Raw genomic sequence first — 21,964 nt, 5'->3', positions numbered from 1 at the left:
ACAAATCAAAATAAAATAATTAGCAATATTTCTGAATAGCTCAATTCTGCTTACATGTTTTCATAGGGTGAAGGTCACCTTAGAAACTCACTCATTTAAAGAGGTATATGGTCTTTTCTCAAGCCAAGCCCAATCAGGAGTTAGATATATTTGCCAAGACCGAGTCCATAATGATGGTACAGTATCTGATGAATATACAGTTTGTATCAGAGTTTCTGTCAGTGAGATTAAGGTTGCTAAGTGTCAGGCTTTTTTGTGAAGTATTTTAGGATAAAAACCTATCGAGGAGTGATAACAAGAACTTGATTATTCTTTATGTTGTATCTATATGTCTCTTTCAACAGGCACTTTGGCCTTTAAGGGTAGTCATTGGTAGCCAGGGTATGAGATCCCCTTTTGACATTTTCCAGTTTTGTCTGCTTCTTGACCTGATTTTCCTACTGAAGAGCCCCTTCCTTTGCAACAAAATGTGCACCATTTTGTGTCACAGTAGGTCATTGGGGTGGCACTCTAAAATGTTGAAGACAGACAGCTAATCCTAAACATGTAAATCCATGAAGTCATTGTGGGGACGGGATTTCAGTCACTGGTGATTGTGGGCATGTCTACACGTTGACTTTTTATGTGCGTTAGCTTAAATTAATGTAGATTAAGGGCGCACATCTACACGCACGTGCCTTTGTACACATTAAAAATGGTGAATTTAGGCTGTTTGTGCCTAAATTTGATACCTGCATTTGCAGATATCAAATTTAGGCATGAATGGTTAAAGCGTATTAACTCACGTGTAGATACATTAAAGCACATTAACTCCGTTTTGTCGACTGATTTGGAACTAACTTTAGCCCCAGTTCAAGCCACGCGCATTGTTAATGAGCTTTATGCCTGCATGTGTAGATGCCTTTTATGAGTATTTTCATTCCTGACAAGTGTTTCATACATGGCTCTTGGGAAGGCCACACACATGCTTGTATTTTCACCTTTTGTTTTTAATATTTTTTATAATAAAAGTTTTAAAAGTCTCTCTGTCTGTCTGCTTGTTTTGGAAAATTCAAACTTCAGTTAAAATTACTGATTCCTTTTGGGCATGTTATACACGTACAATTTTTTTCCTCCTGAGGGAGGAAGGTCAGGTGTCTGACTCAAAATGTATATAAAAAACATATGAGAAACATGCCTCTCATGACAGTGAGATTTCCAAAATCCAGTTGTCTAGACTGTAAAAGTAATGACAGGTCACTAGACCTCTTTAGGAGTTATTTCACAATCTCCAAGTGCCACTAAAACTGTGGATCCTTCCTTTGCTGTTTCCCTCTTTGGGGAGTACCTCACAGTGGAGCACAAAATGCAAGGAGTTTTTAACTCCTGTCCCTTCTCCCCCACACAACACTTTCCTCTTAGCCCAATATCTGCAGAAGAAGCAACCTGCCCTTAAATCCCTGTGCCGATTTCTCACCGTTCCAGGAACTCTGGGTTTTGGGCCCCACGTTTTCAGGAGGTCCAGAATTTATCTGCTCCTCCTGTTGTGGAGGTCCAAATTTATCTGCTCCATCCCCCCACCATGACTCTCTCTTTTTTTTTTAAATAAAGTTTCAATTCCTTTTGCCAAGTGGCTATCCAAAGTTATCGCCAAGCCTGTTGCAAAAAGGAAGGTTTGTGTTTGGTATTATCTTTTTTGGGAGCTAATAGTTGGGAGAGAAATTAGACAAGCTTTCAGTCACAAGATAAGAAGCTTTAAGCCTTCTTAAGTCTGGTGAAGAAACAGACATAATCTAAGAAAAATACCAGGTCAAATTCCATTTTGTAGTGTAATTCCATTATGTAGTTGAAAGCAATCACTTAAAATGAGGAAGAAGGCAGTAAACCTGTGAAGCAAAGAGAAGTTATCAGAAATAGCTAGTGACCAAGTGAAGGAGAGTTGCAATAGATAAAACTTAATTAGTAAAAGAGTAAACTTTTGAAAAGGGAAGGAGGATCATTAGTACTTGTAGAATACAGGGAGGCTTGCAGAGGGACACTTAAATGCCAATGAGTCATAAAATCATTTTGATTCTTCTGTGAAAGGCATTCTGCAACTTGCGATTGTACATTTCTGTCCTTTATCATTCTCGCTTGAGATTTCATTCTGGGACACAGCGGTTGTTTAGTTTTATCCACATAGCTTCCAGGAGGAGCTTTGGTGCATTGGATGAAATATATCACATTTTGTGTTAGACAGTTGTAGGATCTGTTGTCTGTTGTGCTGTGATCCATTGCTTGGTTACAAGCCCAGTTGATGGAATTTGTTTCCCTAGGTGATAGCCAGCTTACTTGCCCTAGTAGGGCAAGCATGTTTTTAATGGTCCTACATGATTTGGCCCATTGAGGGGCAGACGTGCCTGTCTCTTTCCCCTTACTACTACAAGTATGGCTTAAGGACACAGTGAAAGACTGCAGGAAGTTAAACGCACACAGTATTCATAAGCAAACTGGAATTCCTAAGTTTACATAGATTCCCCAACCATCAAACTGCTTAACAGCTGTTACAAGATGCCATGTGCAAACTGCTAGGCTGTAATTCTTTATTGGTATCGGTCACTGTGCTCCCATGTCTTGGTTATTTTTCCCCGCCTTCAACTGTTCCATGTCTCACCGTTACTTCTGTCTTCTCTTTTCAGCAACTGACCATGAAATGATGCAGGCCAGATGCAGAAGAACAAAACAGGGAAGGGTATAGTCTAGCAGTTATTTTTTTGAGGTCCCTTGTACTCTGACTTTCATTTTATTTAAGGTCAGAAAGTTCCATGGTGTGAAACAGTCCAAATTTACTGACTGTAAACAAAGGGATCCTCTGTAATAATCAAGAGCTCAGTGTTTCTTAATGGGGTTGAGATATGTACCTAAAAGAGTGGTTGAAAACTCTTAGTTGGCCTCAAGCAGCCAAGAAAAGGAAAAACATCCCAAGGATGGGCGCAAGGAAAGGAGGACACATTTCCCACCAAATGCTTCATTAAAGACCAGAGTAGTATCATTCCTATGGATAAACAGAAAATTTTTTCCAGTCTGGACGGAGGAAAATTTCTAAAATCTGTATGATCCTCAATAGGTAGAGGAACACAGGTAGTTAGTAAACATTTGATCACAGTAAAGAATATTGGTGGGAGTAATTGCCCACATTGCATCTAGAAATAGTGATAAACTACGAGACATCCACTTCCTGTGTTGGGATGGTGGATGCAAGACTTCTTACAAAGTTAGGCGAGGTCTTTACTTTGTGCTTTTTTGCCTTGTCTGCAGTTCACATAGCACTATAAAAGGGATAGATAGGAGAGGACAACAATCATATGACCTCATCTTTTTGTTTGAGAAGGTTATGTCTTGAGAAGCCCTAGCCTTGGATCTCACAGATCTGCTATTTCAAAAATAGGTCCAGGATCCTGGAAATTTCCAGTTACAAAAACTTGTAGTTACTATTGGGAAGTTCAGATTTTCAAAAGTAGAACATCATCTTCAGCCTAGCACAAAGTATATCGTTTAATTAGAGCATTAAACAGTGAAACAGAGTCTTTAAGTTCCCCTGGAAGAGGCTTAATGTGGGTGTAGAAAAGGATCTCAGTAAAAAGGTCAAGTCTCATGTTCTCGGCAGGCTCAGGAAAAAGTAGGAATAGCATACAACACCCAAGGGTAAATGCTTTCTGTGGGAAACCACTTTTATTCCAGTCTTACAAGATCATAGGACATGACCCTGAAACCTCATTTTCTTCCTTACAGTACTGTGCAGATTAATAACACCTACTGCCAGAGCTCATGTTTCTGTAGCTATCAAGAAGCCTGTTGTTTCCAGTTGCTTTTGTTTTTTGTTTTTCCCTGATTTTTGTTGGTTTTTGTTTTGGCGGTTGTCGCTGATATGACCCAGTATTTTGCTTTTAATTCTGAGAGATCATCCCTGCAACTGCTAACATTAATTCCAAAATAAATTTAAGAAATATTTTTCTGCTAAGCATCAAGTTCTAGTCTTTGGGAGCACTGACAGCCTCAGGGCAGAATTGTCGAATCTCCTGCAGTGATGAGAACTGCAAAGCAGCTCCAGTGCCATCAATGTATACATTTACTAATATTTACATATTAGATATCCAAACTTAAGACAATACCAGTTTTTGTTAAAATTCTTTTCCATACTTCAATATTTAAGGGAGGATGACAGCTGTATAAACTACTTAATTTTGGACGTACGTAACAGACAGTCCTGCTTCCATTCAGAAGGCGCACTGTTGTGAAAAGTCTGTTGTAATGGAACTGTGAAATATATCATCATGAAAAATAGGATTTTTTTTCTTCTGTGCTTTCTCAAACGTTTCATTTCTTTAAATAAAGAAGTCCATAGATCTGGCCCACCCAAGAGGCCAGTGTAGTATTCTACTTAAACCAAACTATGGATGGAAAGTGACATTCAGAGATTTGGGTTTATATTGCTAGGGAGAATGCCCCATGTCCTGCAGTAGAAGAAATAAGTGTGCATTTTCCCAAAGGTGTGTTTAACATAATGTTTAATTTAGGGAAGTAGAGCTGAATTATCATGGCTGTGAAAATGGTCTCAAACTGGAGGGAGCTTCAGGAGGCAAGAGATTACCCTTTTGCCAGTGACCAGTTTCATCCCTCAAGCTGAAATCAGGCTAATTTACCTATTGTGACAGATCTGTGTTCCTTATTTCTTCAGGAAGGGAAACTTAAAAGAGCAACACAGGCAAATTTGTCTAAAATACAGTTATTTCAGCTTTTCAGAATCAGATGGAGTAGGTTGGGCTGCATTTTCTTGCTGATTGAAGGCCTACAATGTTTGGAAGGTTCCCAGAGTTTGTGTTTTCTTTAAACAATGAATTGCATTGGAGAGGGGAAGCGTGTGGTTGTTTTTGCGCCTTTGAAAGAACAGCCATGCTTGTAAATCAAAAATCAGTGTCCTTATTCATTGAGAGGTTGGTTGTCTGCTTGGCTCAGTTAGTTACATGTACATTTTGAGTAACTACTTGATTGTATGTGTCCTTACTGTTTCATAAAGGTAATCTTCCAATAGAAAGTTTAATACTTCTTTCTAGATAATACTGTATAGTATTAGTCCTGCTGAACTAAAATTCTGCTCACTGAACTGAATGTTATTAGTTATTGGAATATTCTGAGTAGGACTTGGCTCTAAGTTTATTGTATAGCAGCTAACATTAATTTTCTGCAGTTAACTATCAAACTCACCTGTATGACACACTAACAAACTTTTGTAGGGAATACTATTAATGTGAAGACATTTTTCAGAACTGTCATTCGCCATATGGACCTTTAATCCAATTGTTTCAATTATGTGTCTAAAATCATTTTAGTATCCTAGTTAAACCAACCATGAACATCCTAGAGCAGCAGTTCCCAATGTGGTGCCTGCAGGCGCCATGGCACCTTCTGTGGCTTATTCAGGTGCCCGTACACATTTTCACAATCAGTAAAAATCATTATTCCAACAAAAAATTCTGTCATATTGGCACCTGTTGTTTTTTCTTTTAAATTCAAATGTGCCCTTGGCACATAAATGTTGGGAATCCCTGTAGAGAGTTCACATGGACTCTCACATCATACTCATCACATGAACAAAACACAAAAGTTTAAATTTGTAATATGGGATATATAGCTTTTAGCAGACATGTCTGAGTCATATAAACATGTGCTAGTCCTGCCACATATTCAGGAAAATGTATATTTGCATGAAAGACTTTCAAGAAAAGATTCTGACTTTTTGAGAATCAATTGAAAAGAAGATAAGGTAGAAAACTATAGATAAAAGAGCTTTCCTGTACAACAGTGAAAAATCCAAGCATTTTAATTTCATAAATTTCTGTTTACTCCTTTTTATTTTGCCCTTTAAGTTTTTAATTCAATCAAGAAAAAAAATAATAAATTGCCTTAAAGTTTGTCTGCTTTGTAAAAACATATTTTGCATGTTAGAGACCTTAAAGAGAAAAGCAGTCATCAGCTATATCTCATTGACAGGCATTCTGATTCTGCAGCGACTTAAATGTACACTCTTCCCTTTGTAACCCTGCTTTAGAAACTTATCCACATCATTTGTGTAGAGTTGAGCATGTGCATAATAAATCTTTGCAGAATCAGGGCCTTAAGGTCTACATCTTTTACCTTTCAACTAAATGGTAAAACGCTTACTGACTTGGTGAACCATAATACAGAAACCCAAAAGTATTGCATGAAAACTGTTTGAGCAGCATTATAGTTGCAGTACTAGTGTTACAGAATATGGAAATTTTGGAGTAGTTGCATTAACGGAAGTGTCAAGAGATTTGGAACTGTCTTGTATTGACCTCCTTGAGACAGTGCAATCATGTCAAAAGCTAATCAAATGCAGCTGTGTGATTAATTGTGTGGGAAGTCATAAATGCAAGAAAGCTGTGACCTCCACACACACCCCTGTACATTTACAAGGATACTCTTTCAAATTCCTAACTAGGTGATTTGTATGAGCAGCAGTGTGTTCTTAGACATGGGTGCTGTCCACATGTTGAACCAATGGATTACCCCAGCCTTTGTTAGGCAACCAATTTACAAGTAATTTAATTATATAACAGATGGTGTTAAAATGACCAAATTATTTATGAAATACAATATAGCATTCACTGAAATTCAACAGGTTCTTATTTTGCCTTACACTTAGCAAGTTTTTCATACTGAAAGCTTCGTTCAGATTGTATATTAGGCCGGGACTTTGCCTTCATAATCGTTCCTCAGACAGGATAAAGATTAGCTCTAAAAATGCATTAATTTAAAACATAGTATCTATGTAGTTGCAGTAAAGTTTATAACAGTATTATTACTCTTATTCTAAATAACCTTGTGAATTGTGCTTGCAACAGGATAGGGGTGTTATCTGTTTCTGAAGTGATGGAACTACTCTGTATAAAACAGTTTTAGAAATCTGTGCTAACTTTTAAGCATTTAAATTAATCTGGCCAAAATTTAGGAGCAGTCCATAAAAAAGTGTAACTTTTATAAAATACATTCATCTGTTTGTAATTATCTTCTTGTTTTAACGTTCTTGGCTTAAAAAAATGTAAGTACAGGATTGCATTCAGGATATAACTAAGAAAAGGAGCAAAACATTCCAGTGTTCTCTACCACTCCTTGTACGTGTAACTTATGCTAGTAAAAGAGTGGGATAAGGCCCCAGTTATTTTAGCTGTTCTTGATGAACGAGATAGTACTATAACACCAATACAAGTAAAGAAGCTTTAAGTTCATTTTCAGCTGCAGAGATATGGCTATTTAATTTCTAATCCATGTGTACAAGTTTAGATACTCTTAAAATCATGGGAAGTGCATGGTTTGTTGTAGCTCATTGCTTTGAAAAATTGCTGTATATCACTTAGTATGTCATAGTAAACATAGCTGAAAATTTGCCATTATTACTTCTGTAAGGTCACACAATGGATCGGTAATAGTTAATTGTAAATATAATTGAAGTTGTCTACATTTTTAAAGGGTCAAGCTAAAGCTCCAGTGTGGTTTGGGTTTTTTTTTGGTATGGGATTTTTCTTTTATCAAACAATGTTTTTAAAGAATACACATACAAATAATTGTTATTAAATCTACAAAAGCTAATGATTTCAGAGTGAAAGATAAGATTTCCTATATGTGAGAAGCAAGGACTGTTTTGGGTGATGCATTTTATTAGACTAACTCCATGATTTTTGTCAGGTTGTTTCTCTGGGCGCAGAAGTTCAGGCCTTTAGAGAGTACAGCTATTTCAGGATAGGATAGGAGGTACTGTGATAAGTTAACGGTGTTGGTATTCTAGGAGCTGATGTCTTAATTCTCTCCTGTGTTGCTGGTATGCTTCCTGTCAGGTGGTTCCTGTTGTCCTAGCTGATTCCACTTTTTCTTATGTTGAATGGCCGTGATCAGGTATTTTTGGTGGTACATTTGGGCCTGCTGTGTATAGTAGTCAGGTATGTCTCCAAATTAATATCTCTTAGTTTAGTTGCATATGTAAGTATGTCCCATTTAAGTCTTTTGGTGTGGTTTACGTGAAGAAGACGGTGTCTTAGCTTTCCTGAGTTTCTCTTGCATAGTTGCATTGCATATATGCAGTTGTTGGTGTTAGCTAGACGTCTGCAAACTGAGTCCTCTGGGGATGGCGTTATGTTTTGTGCACAAGTTTAGGAAGAAGGTGCTGATGTGTAGTCTGGCTTCTTTTTTATTTAGGTTGTGGATTTTGATATCTGGTAGAACTGGAGTGATATATCCATGATGGTCCAGGTATTAGGCTAGAGGCAAGGATTATTGGGGTGCTGTCTTTTACTGGACCAACCATGCAAAACATTTGCCCATATACTTTTTATCTATGTTGCTTAATTGTAGCAATCTGCATAGAGTGGTGTCTGTCAGTGGAACCAAAGGACAGGGCAACACTGAGTTCTGCTTACTTCACTATGTCAGGGTCTCTTCAGACCTTAGCAAAAAGGGATTCTCTTTTCTATGAATTGATATAAAAAAGGCCCCATAACAATTATTTTCAATGACCAGCAATTTATCACAGTTTCTTTGGCCATCATTTTTTTTCCTTCTGCTCTCCTACTCCAGGGATGGCTGCTTTCCAGTTGTAAGGGAAGCAAATGCTAAATTTATGTTTTAAAACACATGAGACTCATTCAGAGTGAAAGATGCTATATTTATATTACTGTTTGTCTTTGCAAAAATCTAGGTATATCAAATTGGACTAAGACACAGCTTCAGCCCAAGTTCTTGTGTTTCCTATTCTTTAAAGATACAAAACAGACCATAATGCTGCTATATTTTATCCAGCATGACTTAAACATTTAGTAGCAAACATTTATACTTCTTTCCTGTGTGAACACTTTGCATGGTCTTGAGTCTAATAGATCTAGCATGAAGTTATATTTTTTTCATTCAACATATAAAGTGATCCTTGCTTTCACCCTCTTCTAAATAGTTCTTTTGATTATATATCTATCCTGATATAGTCAGTGAGAATAAAATGGTAATTGTAAAGGGCCCTTATTACCCGGAGGAGTTAATTTTATCATATGGTGACAGCTAATGTCAGCTGTACATTATAGAGGCTCCTGTCCTGGGAAATGTGAGAGGCATTTTAGATTTGTGCTTACCATGCCATTTTTCCCTCCCACCCCCCCAGCGCGCACACATTCTCAGGGAGCTGTTACTTATTTTAAAAAATAGTGCATACAGTTCATGGCATAATTGAAAGAGCTGGCTTAGTCATAGCTATTGCTACAAAAATGCAAATGCTAAAACAGCACTGAACAGCTTTTTATTAATGTTGGCAAAAGAGTAATTTATGTGTTACTGGGTGAAATTAAAGTGTTTTATTTGCCAATATGTTGACAAAGAAAAGAAACTTCTCTTGCATGCTTCTTCTCTCATGTCTGAAATAGAGTTATTTCTATCATTTATATGCTTTATAGATAGATAACCAAAAGTACAGGATTTTAACTCACTAAAAATGTCATTTTTTCTAAACATCATTCATGAAAAAGGATTACAAGCAGCAGCTATGTTGCATTTTTGCACTTAATATCAAGTATTGAATTAGCACCAACAGTGCACTTGACATTATCTGAACACATGAAATAGATCAACCATGTCACGAAGGTCTTGTGTAACAGGATGGAGACATGCTGAAGTGCACCTTATGTTAAAGGCTTGCCTACACTGCACACCTCTGCAGGGAAGCCACCAGTAATGCATCAAGATGGAGCTTGAAAAATTAATGGGAAGGATAACATGAAAGGATATACTCACATGCCTACTAGTGGCTTCAGGCAGCTTTTCTATAGCAGCTGTGTTGGCAGGGTACCCAGTGCACCCTGGGAGGCACCAGCTGCTAAAGTTGGCAGAAGGCAAGGGCACTTCTATGTGTGAATTCCCTGTGGTAGGAGAAGCCTTCTGTTGCTTGCAGATGTGATGTTTCCATGTTGGCAAATAGAAGGACTTCTGCCACCACTGAGGAGCTGTGAATGTGGACAAACTTAGACCTTCGACAGCAGGGATAGGGACAGAAATTACACATACACCAGTATAAATGATCAGAAACTGGTTTAGATCTGTAACACAACAGAAGTTCAGTGCACATAAATCACTTTCAAAATGGCCGAAACTCGTTTAAGATCAATCTGGATGGATGTAGTGTCAAACTTAACTGATTTAGGTTAAATCAGTTTATTGAACTTCTATCCCAGATCCCCATCACATTCGAGTTAACTGGATGCTTTGCACCTCTGCCATAAACCCCTGCTTGCAGGGTGGGTGGGCTAGCCTTGGCCCAAGCTCTCTGCTCCAGCGAGTGGGCAGGTGTGCTCTAATGCCCCCCAGCTTCTGGCCTGGGCCACTGCAGGCATGTGTTTGAATATCTGGAATCAGAATGAATGTCTGTTTACTGGCTTGCGCAGTCAACCTATGCAGCTTAGACTAACTTGAGAAGATTGAATTGTTTCAGTGGGTTCCCCTGGGTCCTGCTGCCACTGGCTCCTGTCATCTTTGACAGGCAGCCAGGGCCAGATAAATATTAGTTTTTTAATTAGAATGGATAGAATGGCCTGGCTGGCCAGATCCAGCCCACGGGTCATATTTTGCCCACCCCTATTCTAATGCATGACAGAATTTTATTTTATCCTGTGACTATTCATATTTTTCCCATAATGTCTATGCAAATGAGTTTGTGGATGTTACTAGATCCAGTACAGGAATTTCAGATCCTTTCAGAACACTGTTTTTACTTTACTTGCCACTGAAATCTGGGAATACTAGTTTAATACAAGTACATTGCAACCAAGAAAACATTTCAACACTGGTAACTTTTACGGAAAAATCTCCATAACAGTTTCTAATTTGCATGCTAAGGAAATATTGAACCTTGTAATTGTTCAGTCACTATGACTTCCTAAATAAAATAGCACAAACATAAATTCCATGGTAAAATTCTGGATGCTATTCATGGCATTAACTAAGAAGGTATGGCTAGAAGTCTAATAAGAGACGTATGCAGAGGCTACTAAGGTAATTTATTGTTGTTTTAGTGTTTCCTGTATTTGTAATTTTCTTTTAGGATAAGTAACCAGACTTAAATTTCAGCATTACATATGGATTTAATATTTAAGTAGCAATGCTGTACCCCACATTTGTAACATTATACTTAAAATGCATTACTGATTACTCCTTTACATGTATAATTAGTAGAAATTGGACATTAGTACACTGTTCCAGTCTCAGTTTGAAGAATTCACCACCATATAATCTTCAAATGTGTATATCATAAAATTTATGTAACAATTTTATAGTGTTCTGTTTCTGTGGGGTTATACCAAGGTAGCTGAGATCAGAGATTGTTGCTTAGATCTGTAGTGGAAGTGGGACAATTTTTTGTGACAACCATAAAAAACACTGGGGATGCATCAGCATAACAGGGAGCCAAATTTGGCTTTAGTTTGTGCTTTTTCATGTTTGTCTGTACATTTTAACTTCTTGGAAGCTCCTTATGAGTTGCCTAAGCACGATCTGCTGAGGTTTAAATGTTTTTAGCATTCTGTTACTTATGGATTCTTTAGGGTGGGTTAAATCCAATATATAATGTGGGATTTTAAAATGTCAGTAATCTCGCAACCTGTTTATATTCTGTGGAACATGTTTTTTAAAACGAATAGGTAAATAGCAATAATTAGAATGTTTGCTTAGTTAAATGGCCTTAAGTATTTCAAGTATTTCATATATCTTTTAATTCCACATAACATAGTACATGTAAAGGGAAATGGAAAGACATTCTGCTTTTATATTGCATATTTTTAAGAGTTGTTCTAAGCCATGTTTAAAAAAAACCACTGAGGCTATGGGTACATCAGCTGCCAAAACATACATTATGTTTTGTAGTTTATAGTTGTGTGTGTGAATGGTCTCACAATCAACATTCAGTTCAAAAGCATTCACAATATGTAGCATCTTTTCTGAATTAAAGTAAATTGAGTATGTGATTAGGTTGTTTTTTGTCATACTGGTATACAAATATTGAAGCATGCACATGTGTGTTTATGTATGTGTACTGTAACATAATAATTGCAAAACAGGGCACTCTTGAGTTCACAAGTCACTAGCAAGCTCTTTTATAACTTATGAATTGTAAATATTTGTTATCACTGGTATTCCATGACATTAGTTATGTGGAATGCTCAATAGTAAACACTGTTCTTTTCTCTGAAGCTGTTGTTTCATTGTTACCTTTTCCTAATATATGTTGAGAAAACTTAAATGTTATACTTTTTGAAAACAGAAGAGTTTCAAGTAAGTTTTTAATACAATGCATTCCTTTATTATAAACCAACCTTTAGTATTTATAGGTTTCTAAATGAGTTCCAGAGAATAACATAAACTTTAGTACCAAGAATGTTTAAGTTTTGGTTTAAAAACTAAAACTCCCTAGACTATAAGTTTTGCCTTTGTCATGACAAACCTTTTGGAAAAAAACTTCTGTCAAAAATGTTAAATCAATGCATAATAGATCCTATTGAACTAGCTCATAAATTAAGTGCAGTAGAGGTTAAAGAGGAAGAAAACAGGAGGGCAGCTTGAAGAAGAGGAAGGGAAGAGAGCTGAAGACGTAGGATAAAATCAGAGGTCGCATTTGACTTGGTTTGGATTTGGTTCATGTCAAAACCTGGGAGCAGCAGACCCATTTATACCTGCAGCTGGTCCCTAGTGGTCAAATTTGCTGGATTGTCCTGGAAAAAAATGTTATCTCAGGTACTTCACAGGTACTTGAAGTGGGGGCTATGGGCTTGAATAACTTTGTGGAGATGAGATGGGGACAACATACAGGAGACATCTCAAGCCGCTGGAGAAGTACCATTAATGCTGCCTGAGAAAGGTTCTTTGAATCCAATGCATAAACATATACACCGATGTTATTGTCCTCTCACAAGGAAACACCATGAGCATCAAGGTGATGGTCATCCAACATCAACTTCACTGGACCGATTATGTTATCTGAGTATCTAAAGCCAGATTCCAAAAGCAAACTATTTTCCCGGCTCATTCAAGATGCACACTCAAGAGGAGGACAGAGCAAATGCTTCAAAGACATCCCTAAGACCATCTTGAAAAAATACAACATTGACATCAACTCATGGGAGACTAGCATCCAAGGCCACCCCAAAAGGAGGAAGAATCTGTTGCGAGGTTCTCAGTACTTTGAAACCCTGTGATGACCACAGGAGATGGAAAGCGTGAGTGGCGGAAACACCATGTTGTGGAGTTGCAGACTGAATCAAGAACCCAGAACCACCCACTCCACACAGAAATGTGTGCCCAAGCTGCAACAGTCTGTTGGTCCTGGATAGGCCTTGTCAGCCATCTGCAGACCCACAGATAAGACAGTCATGGAAGACAATCATCCTCAGCTGTGAGGGATTGCCGATGATGAAGGCAACTGTAGGGAACCCAGGATAAAAGACTTTGTCCTCAGAGAAATCCAAGTTTTTTTTTAATCCTCTCCCCCCCTCCCCTTTCCTCCCCTCTGCTTCCCTCCTCCAGTGTCAATGACAGAGTGATGGCATGAATTAGATAAGGCAAGGACTAAGTCAGAAGAAAACATTTTTGTTGCCATATTCAATAAAAATTGTAAAAAGAACATTTTTTGTTGGAGCTGTGAAAATAGTATTTGTTTTAGTTAACATGCTCTTTCTATTCCTACTTAGTCATTCAAGCTAATATATAAAGAAATTAGCAGTGATGAGGAACAAATTATAACTTATGGTTTGAGCAAAATTAGTAGTAACCAATCCAACTGAAGAGAAAAAATGTCAAATTGAAAATGACAGGTTTATTTGGACGATGTTTTAATTTTCAAGCTCATAGAAAAAATATTATGATGTACAAGTAGTAATGTCCATAATTAAAATTATTCCCAGACATCTGCAGACCAGGCAGATAAAATTAAGGATGAGGAAGCATACCGGTAAAAACATTACAGAGATGTTTTAATTATGCCAAACCAAGCATTATAAACAGCAAATTCAGAGTTAAACTCTTACTAGTATGAAAGCCAAGCATTTTAAAGTTAACAATGGGAAGTTAATGTGACCTAACAACTGTAACTATTGTTTAAAAATGATACAGGATGAATAAGACATTTTAGTGTTTGTGGACCCCAAATAACTGACTTCTGGATGTATGTATTCATATTAATTTCAGCATGTTTGTTAAGTCACAAAAAATAATTCTAGTTCAAGGATGTATAAATTTCTGGAGGTCATTTGGATATCGCTGTGTATGTATATTTATATGTATGTTTATAGAATAGAAATATTTACAGAAATAAGTATGTGTTCATGTGTATATTAGTATATACACATGCAGGTATCTATAGCTATATATACATAGATAGCTATTTGCAGATATAGATACATAGCTATGTACAAAGCAAACCTTTGATTCCCTTTTGGAAATTCAAAAGGAACACAGTTGCATAAGTATATCTAGGATTTCGAAAAGGAGGGTGCAGAAGGTGGGGTGTATCTTCACATTATAACACATTTTTCTTCATTTAAGAAGAAACTGGAAGCTTTACTAGTAAACTAGGGTCCTATGACTATACTGTTTTATTTAAAACCAAAGGAAAGATAAATATAACTTTATTGGAATGTGTATTACTTTACCATAGTATGTATTTTGCATAGAAGTCACAGCAAGCTGGGCAAAAAATAATCAAAAGATGTTGTTTTGTTAGTCCTGTAGTCATTAGATTTAAGTGTCCATGTCTTGCAGATTCAAAAAAACTAAACCTGGCCTTCTTGAGCATCTTGAAATGCATCCAGTCCTTCACTAAAAGTTATTTTCACACCTGAGTTAATGTTCACCCGAGTTAATGCTTTTAGCTAGAGCTAAAAAGAATCTGCAGGCTTGTGGAATATGAACTAAATTACCAGAAATTGCAAGGAAAGGCTAGCTTGATTTGTGGAACATCAAGACCAGTAAAAAAGGAGAGTGTCATTAACTCCTTTGAAATGAAGAGTTTAGAACAGTCTGGCATGCTGGTCAGATTGGGCCTGCAGTGAACTCCATTCCATAGCCCAGCAGCCCCTGCTCGCATCACTGTGGCTGGTTAGTATGCATGGTCATGCAGGCAGTGGATTGTGGCACCACCCACCTATGAACCTTGCCAGCACTGCTGGGGGCAGTCTTTATGGAAACTCTGCCCTATGCTGTCATGGCCCCGCCGTTGCTGGAGTGTCCATGGAAACTGGCTGCAGCAACGTGAGCAGGGGCTGCTGGGAAATGGAGTTCTGCAGCTGGCCAGATGCACCATTTTGCCACCCCTGGTTTAGAAGGAATCGGGTAGATTCTGAAGAGCCATGAAATCGAATGGCTCTCTCAGTGCTGCCTGAATAGAAATGCTGCTACCACTGGCAGGCAGAGCCGTCCCTGGTGGGGGCAAATCGGGGCAACCACTCTGGGCCCCATTCTTTGGGGGATCCCGTGGAGCTGGGTGGAGCGGCTGTGGTGACTCCATGCCACCGGCTTTGTGTCCAGCCACTCGCTACCCCCTCCTACCACCGCTGAGGCTGGTGCCGATGGCGGTGGCAGCTTCTCTGGGCCGGGGCATGTGGGATTGGAGCAGGGCCGGGCCCCGCATGGGCCTATTTGCCCCGGCCCTGCAGCCTGCTCGGGTTGGCTGTGCTGTCAGGCAATTGGTTTTAAACTTTGGGTGGAGCAGGAATCAAAGGGGGGTGTAACTGCAGCACTGCCCCCTCATCTCCCTGAATCATGGAGAAAAGAGCAGTCCCTCTGGTAAAATATATTTGAATTATACAAGAACCCTACAAAGACTTAAGCTTTTGACTTCCATGCAGTTAGCGGTAACGCTCGCTCAAGAAAATATAACCATGGCTGTTAAGTCCCTGCAGGTTCAAGTTCTTGTTCTTCAAAAATGTATTGCCATTTCTGGTCTGTTTACATTCTGCGCCCCTCCGACCGTGCCCTTGCGGTTTCTGATGTCATTGGGACCTCGGCAGACTTCTAACTTTATTACCGCAGTAGTGTAATTTAAAAGTACTTACGCTAAACCGTGTATTTTTGCAAGGAAAGGAACAACGTGGTTTTCCCTCAGGCAGGTTAGATGAGAGCTTCCCTATTCTCCGCGATCATACTTGCCTTGTGCTAATTTATCAGTCATGTAGAGAAATCACCTGGCAAGCAGATTTGCCCTGTTTAATGAACCTTGCACTGTTTTATTTGTTTGAATACCGGTAGTTCATTTGTATTATATTTTTACTGTGTTTGCCTAGGCTATAGGCAAATTGCTTTTGCTTTGTACGTCTAGGATCTCTTACTTCATGAAATAAAGCTTAGCAATACCAGTCTCAGAGTGTGAATGAAGACTTGATTAGAAGGAAAGACTGCATACACGCAACTGTGCTAAATCTCAGGGAGATCCTAAACAAAATTTATCCCAAACCACCTGTTCTCCTCAAGGGCATTTCCTATTAAAACATTAACTGTATTATTTCATGCTTTACCCAGGGTTTTGTTGTGGAATTTTTGGCAAATACATAGTTTTTACTGAACTTTATTGTTTTCAGCACAATGGGTTTTTTAATCTACTGCGAGACCCTTGCAAAACTTGGTTAAACAGCAGGTTTTTTTGCATTAATTGTTGCTCCCATCAGCCCTGATTATTGCGAATGCCTGACAACTTGTATCTGATATAGAAAGCCAACCTATTTCAATGTGAGTGCCTGATCGTTGTGAAGGATTACATGTCGCCATATGACTCCACTTCATTCCTAATCACCTTCACAGTATGAAGTTATTGAGTTGTTTTGCCATGCTGAGATACTGCTTGTTCAATCTCATTCCAGCGTCTAAGGCAGAGACAAAACTGGCCTTTAGACATGGCTAGGTTGACTCTTCTGCTGATTCATGACTACTTGGGAAAGATCCTGAAGAGGATTTTCTGTATTCTCTGCTTTATGAAACTTTTCTGAAAAGTTTTTAGCCAATGAACTGCAGGAAACCTTTAAAAATAGTAGATCTGTGTGGGTCATTGTTTATGAATGACAGGAAATGGTTATAGGGGAAAAGGAAACTTACAGGGAAAAGGTTTTTGTGCTTCTTAAAAAATAGGTCCACTGTAAAATATAACTATTTACAGTTTTCCCTATTAATAGAATTAAGCTATAATTATGTTACTGTGACATATATTAATGTTCCGAATGGCTGCTGGTTGCCTTTTAAAAAGGTACATATATTAGTCAAACAAGGTTTCAGAAGTCATTGAAGATGATGACTGGGGTGGGTGGGGAAGAAGGTAGTTTAACCAGGTGACTTCAGTACAGCCATTCTTTGTGCTCATGAGAAAAGCTTAATTGCACACAGTATCAGACATATATTTTGGGAGATTTAAAGCTGAGCTGCTTCAGGGAAATCGGCAATAAACTGAAAATGTGGCAACATGTCATATTTAATATATATCTTTTGATCTATATAGAAAATCTTTATTGTGGCTCTTAGAAAACATATTTTTGCTAATTAAATAGGTTCTTCATTTTCCCACCTTTTTTTTCTACATTTAAAAAAAACCTGGAATCCCAGTTTTTCCTTTCCATGGAGGTTTAATCGATAACACTATTGTTTGAATGTAAAGACACATGTGCTTGGGTCCATATTTAGCACTGTCCTGCTCCAACACAAAGGTGAGCAGAGACCACATTTATGTATGAGTAGAGATAAGCAGTGAGTTTCATCCTCCATTGTGAACAGAATTAAATCTCCAGTTCCTTATGTTCCTGCACTCCTTCTCTTAATAATTTCAGGATAAAAATTGGAGACAGTGTGGTTAAATGCCTGTGCTTAAGACAGTGATTTTACCTGTGATCTTTATTATTCAAAGGTGGTACATCTACACACCTCTGTGAGGGCCTGATCCAAACCCCCACTGAGGTCAGTGGATGGATTCTCAGACTTTACTGAGCTGTGGAAAGGAGCATTGAATCTCAGTCCTGCTGCTCAACAAGAATAACTTGTTTGCAGTGAAACCAAGCGCTCTCAGTTCACACTTGTATATGTAGCTCTCTACATCTGCTTTGCCTGGAATCAAGCCTGTAATGTCAGTCTACCAGCTGTGCATTGAAAAACGTGTTTGCTGCAGACTTAATTTATATGTGTTTACACCAAAAGTAAACTAGCAACTTTGATATTTTAGATTGGTCTGGGGATGACTGGTTGTGACCAAGGAGAAGTTCTGAGGATTTTCTTTTTAGCGTAGGTAGTTCACCTGCTGGGCTTTTTGCACAACCATGGATGGCGGCAACTTTGTGTTATCTAATAGTAGAGCATCATACAGTAGTGATTTGTTGCTATGTTTTTAGATGAGCAGAATGAAGGTGCAAGAAGAATAAAGATAATCTAATGATTAGTATTTCAGTTAAGAACAATGTTGTGGTTTGTATTATGTTCAGAAAATAAGATTAAGGACCTTGTATAAAGGTGCTCCGATTAGGCTATAACAAAGTGCTATTTGATGTGCTAATGCATAGTTTCATTGCTTTATTTATTTTAGGTCGGCGCAGGAAAAAAACAGGTTAAAAGACTGACATGGTTTTTGAGAACAAGCGAAGGACTGCTGAAGTGTTAACTACGTGTGTTTATATAGACTTAGTGAACCAGAAAATCTGATGATTAAATTTTTTTCCTTTGCTCCTCCCACAGTGACAGGTGCTCCCTGGCTTGGCTCAATCATGTTCTGCATTTGCCAGTTCTAATCATTTCACTGTGATCAGACAACACTGCCTTAACATGAATCTACATAATCTCTTGTTTAATATCACATATTAGTTTTCCTTTTGATCTTATCTGTCTACAGACTGCTTGGGGCTTACTGGCAGCGAAGTTCAAAAGTCTTCAACAGCTGTAGTAGTGTAGGTGTAGCTAAGTTGGCCTGGAGCCCAACCAGCTTCTGACAAATTGTTTTATCCATTCTCCTAAAACATGTCAATTTAGAAGCAGTAGCAGTGCCCTGTAGCTTCAGAAGTTATTTGTTTAAACCTGAAAAATGACAAAGACGGAGTCTTATCAAGATTATGACAAGAGTTTACAATAATGCTCTTAAGAATTCATGAAACCACCCCAAAGTACAATGGTTTTAAGTACTGAATACAGCCAGATGTTTGTAATGTTTTAGTGGGTTACATTGTAATAGAATTTACTGCAGACAAAAGTGTCACATAAGTGGAAATAGCATGACAGAATAAATTTATATATCCACTTTATTACAAAAGGTACATATCTGTTGGCATGCACAATTCTGCAGTGTTAAGTTTAATGAATGGTGCCTGTCAATTTTAGCAAGTGTGATGGTCAAGTTTCTTTGCACACAAAGGTTGCCTATACACGAGCACGGAGGCTGCTCCAGTGTGCTGGAATTCCAGTGCGCAGAAGCAGACTAGATTAATTGAGTTTGCTGGAGCATGGTTATTACTGCGCTCCAGCCGCCTCTTGTACCTCATGAATCAATGACCCCACGCTTAAAAATGGTGGCAGGGGCACTTGAACTCTAAAGTTCATCAAATGAGCTTTAGTTCAAATGCCCTGGCACCATTTTTTAAACACGGGGACACCGATGCATGAGACGTGGTGGCACTTTAGTTAGAGCAGCTCTCAGAGCCAATCTAATTAAAGTGTTTCCCCTCTGCCCCTGCTCTCTCCCCCTGGAATATGTGTAAAAGTGTCCAAAGCAAATAGCTGACTTAAGAAAAACAACAGAGACAGAGAGAGCCATGGATTAGTAGACAAGCATTGATCCTTCTGGATCATGGTGTAAGCGTGAGAGGATCTTTGACATGCAGGCCTAGGCAGGAGTATGGAGGAGTGGAGGCTGCTCAGACTTTCCATCTCCCTTTAAACTATTGAGGCAGAATTCTAAGTCCAGACTGAGTCCAGATGTCTGGTGCCTCGATGACTATAGAGAGAACAATAATAAAGCAGTTATGTGAGAATCCATTGCAATTGTGTATAAGCTGTGGCAACTTTGAAAACAAAATAGCTGTTATCTCTACTGACACACAAAACTCTTAGGCATTTGAAGGTGTAGCTAACAGAAATACAAAAGGCATAGTCCAAGTCATTGGCAGAATTTCCCCAAGTAGTTTCTGTATGCTTCAGCTATAGCATATCTTTTGCTTTATTAACTTATTGTTAAAAAAAAAAATCCCTTATTTGTAGACTGAATCTGTCTGGCTTCAGCTATTAGCCATCATTCTGCCTTTTCTCCTAGATTAAAGAGCTGTTTTCTCTGAAAAATATGGACTGCTAGTGAAGCACCTCTGAATCTTCTCTTAGATAAAATAAACAGGATGGGTACTTGTAGTATCTCACTGTAATGCATATGTTTCCCAGATGTCAAATGATGCCTGTGGCTCTATTCTGATCCCTTTCTAATTTTTCAACATGCCTCTTGAAGTGTGGGACACCCACACTGCATGCATTGTTCCAGTTTGTCTCATTATGCCTCATATAGCACAGTACCACTTACCTACTGCTTAATGTTCCTTATTTACCCAACTTAGCAAGCAACCTAGATTGATCGATGACTTGACCTGTTCTCATCATTGTCAAGTGCTCCATTTATTACTCAACTGCAACTTTTACCAGCAGTATGTTATTCTAGACAAGCAATAACATTGTTGAACATATGGGACTGAGAAGAGTCGCAGATGCTGATTTTCCATTAATTTTTGCTTTCTTGAGAGCTGTCGATTGAACTATTTTTCACTGATTCATATTGGCTATACTAATTTTTGTACAGAAGTAACTGTTTTACCAGAATATCGTGTCATGCTGTGTCAAATAGTTTACAGAGGTGTAAGTATCTTTTTATCAACTAAACTTTTGTTCTCATAAAAGAAATCTCATTTTTCGAGTTATTTTCTATTTAAAAAGTTGATTTGCATTGATTATGCTCCTGGTTTTTAAGTCAATACTCATATGGGTATATGAGGCCTAGTTGACACAGTGTTTGTCTTGTCTTTCCTTTTTTTCCCCTAAAATGGTTGCTCTGGTTCTATCTCTTTTGTGGACATAACTTTATTAGTATAATGATACCTTATGACTCAGAGAGATTTCTTGTGTCTGAAATAGAACCTCACTTGGAATACTGTGCCCAATTTTTGGCCCTATACTTCAAGAATGATGTGGACGGTTTGGAAGGAGTCTACCACAGAGCATCATAAAAGATCAGGGGCTTGGGAGATGAGACTTGCAAGGAAAGGTTGGAAGAACTAGGGTTATTTAGTTTGCAGAAGAGAAGACTTGAGGGTGATTTGATAACAATCTTCAAATACCTGAAGAATGATTATAGAGAGCATGGAGATGGCTCAAGCTGTGCAGGGGAAATTTAAACTGGAGAGTAGAAAGAACTTTCTGACTATGAGAGTGGTCAGGCATTGGAACAAGCTGCCTAGAGAAGGTGTTGAATCTCCATCCTTGGCAACTTTCAAAAGCAGGTTACATAGATACATGTCTGGGATGGTTTAGAGTGACATGATCTTGCTTTGAGCCTTGAGCAGAGGGCTGGACTAGATGACTAGACCCTGTGATCCGTACAAAAGATTCTGAACCAGGTCCTTTTAAGAGTGCCACAGTGTACCATACAATGTTCCCACTGTAAGGTGTGTAAACATGTTATTCACAAGATAAACCCAGAGATTTCAAATAGGAATCCATAGTGTTAAAAGCATATTTACCTGCTTTGGGTTTTTTGAGTTCTTTGCAGTGGAAGAACTGCTCTATCCTTTTTCTGTAGTAAAACAATAACCAAAAAACCCCAGTGAAAGTTAAGAGGTGGCCTTTCCTGAGTAGTACCTTGAGTCTTTAAAGTTTGAGAACCATGGACCTGTACCTATATGATGAACCT

General features: G+C 38.3%; 1 protein-coding gene across 2 annotated transcripts in view; it reads left to right on the top strand.

Moving 5' to 3' along the window:
* The window catches only part of TMEM135 (transmembrane protein 135), a 346,955-nt gene that overhangs the window by 197,022 nt on the left and 127,969 nt on the right, over positions 1-21,964 (top strand). The gene's annotated exons all lie outside the window — the stretch shown is intronic.

This window comes from Crocodylus siamensis, chromosome 1, assembly GCF_052110815.1.
Source record: "Crocodylus siamensis isolate JL-2025a chromosome 1, ASM5211081v1, whole genome shotgun sequence".
Taxonomy (NCBI): Eukaryota; Metazoa; Chordata; order Crocodylia; family Crocodylidae; genus Crocodylus; species Crocodylus siamensis.
This window is presented reverse-complemented; position numbering and strand designations above follow the sequence as displayed.